Consider the following 3,852-nt stretch of genomic DNA (forward strand, 5'->3'; position numbering starts at 1 on the left):
AGCAGCACCGAAATATACCGTCTCATTTTGAAAATATACCGTAAATATACTGACGAATTCAAGTTATATTTTACATGTTCCTTGTTTTTGATATTCCGTCGAATATGACTAGCTACATAGAGTTTTTAGCTTTGCCCACTTAGCTTTATCCCATCGATGAATACATATTCTACAAGATTACATCTTTAAATTGCCTTTATGTATTTTATTTTGACAAAAAAACGGTTTTCAAGTAAATGTTGCCTCAACATTTGTGTATGGAATGGGACTCATGCTGCAAAAGCGAAACTGCGCGAATAAAAATTTTGGTCAAGACCAGTGTGACCCTCAGAAAAGCACCGAAATATACGGTCTTATTTTCAAAATATACCGTAAATATACTGACGAATTCAAGTTCTATTATACAATTCCCCGTTTTTGAAATTCCGTCGAATATTACTAGCTAGATAGAACATTTGACCATGCCCACATAATTTTATCCGATCAGTGAATCAATTTTCTACTTGACTGGGTTATTCTAAACACTTGCTTTTATTGGATTTCTATATAAATTTGAAAAAAAATTTAGATTGATGAATAGATGGCACCGATCGCTGGTGGTGGCAGTTCCTCGATAGCAAAATCCATGTAGAAATTCAATTTTGGTGGCGCTCTTACTTTACACGTTGGAGCTAACGCTAGGTGTCGTGTTGTTGACATCGGCACCTGGCGTCTTTATTTGGTGGTAACAAAAATTGCATAGCAACCACCTTTAATAGTTTTAGTTTAGCCCGCTAAGAGTTTCACAACAGCCAGCTTTAATAGTTGAAGAGGTTGTAATTGTTCATGGAGAAAATAATTCCGTACTAATAAACGAAATAATAATGCACAAACAAAGTAATTCATAAAATAGGGTTAAAGAATTTATTAGTCTTGGGAGAATCCAATCATCATCGAACAAATCGTGAGGATACATTCGTTTCTGCTCCAAGTAGTAATTAGTTGAATGCATCAAATCCAGATGTATAGGGAGGGGCTTGTCATCACAATCTTAGATTATCATTACATAAATTGTTGGGTATATATCAGAGGTATTTCAAAAACTGAATCTCCTAAGAGCCACCAGTACGAGAGACACCCAATTGCATTTTTTTTTTTTCATACAAAGATAATTACAAAAAACAGAGATAAATCTTACACAAATTAAACTTACATTAAAATAAATTTACGAATTAAATACCAGCTAAAGCCCATACAGATTATATTTAGAAACGAGCATGCACCAGATTTGCTTAGTACTTACGTACCCGTGGATGTTGCCTCAGTCCTCCCCAAAGATCTTTTGCGTAACTTTTTATGGGTCTGAAATGCTGCTGTGCTTCTGGTAGAGTGTGCCTGTACCGGGTGCTCCTCCTCCCTGACTTCTCTACAGATAATGGTATGAACGAGAGATCGGGTTAAGTCCCAGAGTCTGGTCTGGGACAACTTTGCTTACGTATTTTGTGTTTTACAACATGTTTGTGTTTGTGTTTGCTCCCGCAATCCGCTCCAATCCGCAGATAGATGCGTTTGCAGTGGGTGCTAAATATAACAATTCTGATAATCATCGCCCCATCATCATACTCGTATCTATGACAAGTTCTGATAAAGAAGAAGGTCGTTTTTGAACGCTCCTATCTAACAGATCGACAGTGGTTGGACACTTTTGGGTTCCAGATTCAGACTAGTTTTACTCTTTAAATATTTTACTTTGCACTCACATGATGGAGCTTGGGATCTTGACATTATCTTATCGGACGTCTAGGCACTTGCAAAACAAAGTTATGAACTCTTTTTTCAGGAAGCGCCTTAAGACTTAGATATAAAATTCATTATAGAGTAAATTCTCTAAGGTTAGGCTGGGTCATTGGGGCATAAATTTGGCAGAACCAACAGCGGACACACGACTTTAAAAAGTCCATTAAAAATTCCCCGGCGCGTTGCCAGGGCCCACATATCGCGCAATGAGGCACCCAAAACACGTGCCCTGATCCCAATCAATCACTCGTTTTCGCTTCCCCATGTAATTTCCCATATCAGTTAATGGTTTTCTTTATCCACAACCTTTCCCTTCCAGCAATTATGCTTCAGTGTTCACTTCAGTTGAGTTCGGTCTCTACTGCGATTCGCAACGTTTGAAAAACTTTTTGCTAATTTCGTCAAGGAAATGCATAAAACTTTTGGGATTTTGAGACTATTTTCGAGTTCTATTCGCGTTGAGAGTGTGAATCGTGTTCATGTGGAGTGTTTCAAGAGGAGAGGAGTGTTTGTCACAGCCTTTGAATACGGCTGATGCGGAGAAGTTCTAGATAATGTATGAAAATAGACTATATAAGGGGGTTAAAGGAGGTTGGAAAAAGTCATAGAAATATTGAGACTTTCTGTCTAAAAAATCTACCTGAAAAAGGATACTTTTGAGAGTGATTTTTGGAAGGCACATATCAAAAATTGTTATAATAAATCCTTATAAATCCCCAAAAATCTCGCACCAGCATGTACTGTCATTTGTTTCTGTAATTCATTTGATATGCGTCTGATTTAACATCAAAAGTAAGTCTAGTTCATTGACTTAATTCATCTCTCATTCACAAAATAGAAAAACTAACAGATCACGAGACTTTAATCAAAGCAGAGATCACTGACCACATGCTCATCATTTTAGTGCTCATAAACGCTCATTTGGATTTCCTAGTATCTAGCCAATAGATTTATTTCATTCTTTCAAACCTCTATACCCCATATTTCAATCAATATTTTAATAGGTTTAAAGCAATGTATTAAATCCTACTAACTTATACAGGAGTTACCAACTAAACATTATCCGCAAGACTGGTCTGATCGATCCTTTCCCACTGTACTGTTTTCCTCAACCCCTTTTTCACCTTGTTCTTTTTTCTCAGAACTGTCATTATCTCGGTGGTATAGTATCTCAACCCCCCAACACCCGATTGCCACCGTCAGCATAGTGAACCTTGGCCTACCCAGGGCGATCTTCTCGCTGTGATCTATCTTTCCATCTCTCCTACGGGGCGCTGTCACTCACGCGGAGATCGCGACATTGTCGCACGTCAGCCGTCGCTCAGAATCCGTTGGCCGGGTTTTTTTTATCTCCATTCAAGAAATACAGAGACATTATCTCCCAGCGATCTTGTCGCATCAACAGCCAGCCAGAGGAGAGCATGAAGAGCCTCACAGAACTGTCACTAACACCAGAGACCCCAACCAATTTAAGTTAGAATCAACATCATCATCATCATAATCGAGAGTGTGTGCGTGCGTGTGTGTGTGAGAGATCTGTGGGGATATGAGATATAGAGATTTAGCTGAGACGTTGATAAGAGATTTCCATTTTTCCTCAGATCAGTCTCAAAGCGAACGGCAACTGGGAAAGTTCCAAGGCGGCAAAGGAAGAAAAACAGAAGGAAAACCCAATTTATATTTTGGAAAAAAACAAACAAATTGATGAGAAAACTCTTCATATGTGTGCGTGTGTGTGTGTGTAAGGAAAGTGGAGCAAAAGTGAAAACCTTGAAAACGAAAAGCCACAAAGGAAAAAATTAACATCTACAAAATTCAATTAAAAGGAAAATAAAGTGCAAAAAAATGTATTAAAATTTAAAGAAAATATATTTAGTGAATATATAACGACTAAATGGAATTGTGTTATGAGATCTACTGAATATATATGATGCATTTCATATCGTATATGATTATATATAACAACAACAAGAACTTGGTTTAGTCGCGCCTTGATGATCACAAATTTCAATTGAATTTAATCAAAATCAAACAAGAAGCAAAGCACAAAAAAAGGCAAAGAAAAGAAAAGAAAAG

Source organism: Drosophila persimilis, unplaced genomic scaffold (assembly GCF_003286085.1).
Source record: "Drosophila persimilis strain 14011-0111.01,24,50 unplaced genomic scaffold, DperRS2 tig00000191-arrow-pilon, whole genome shotgun sequence".
Classification (NCBI taxonomy): domain Eukaryota; kingdom Metazoa; phylum Arthropoda; class Insecta; order Diptera; family Drosophilidae; genus Drosophila; species Drosophila persimilis.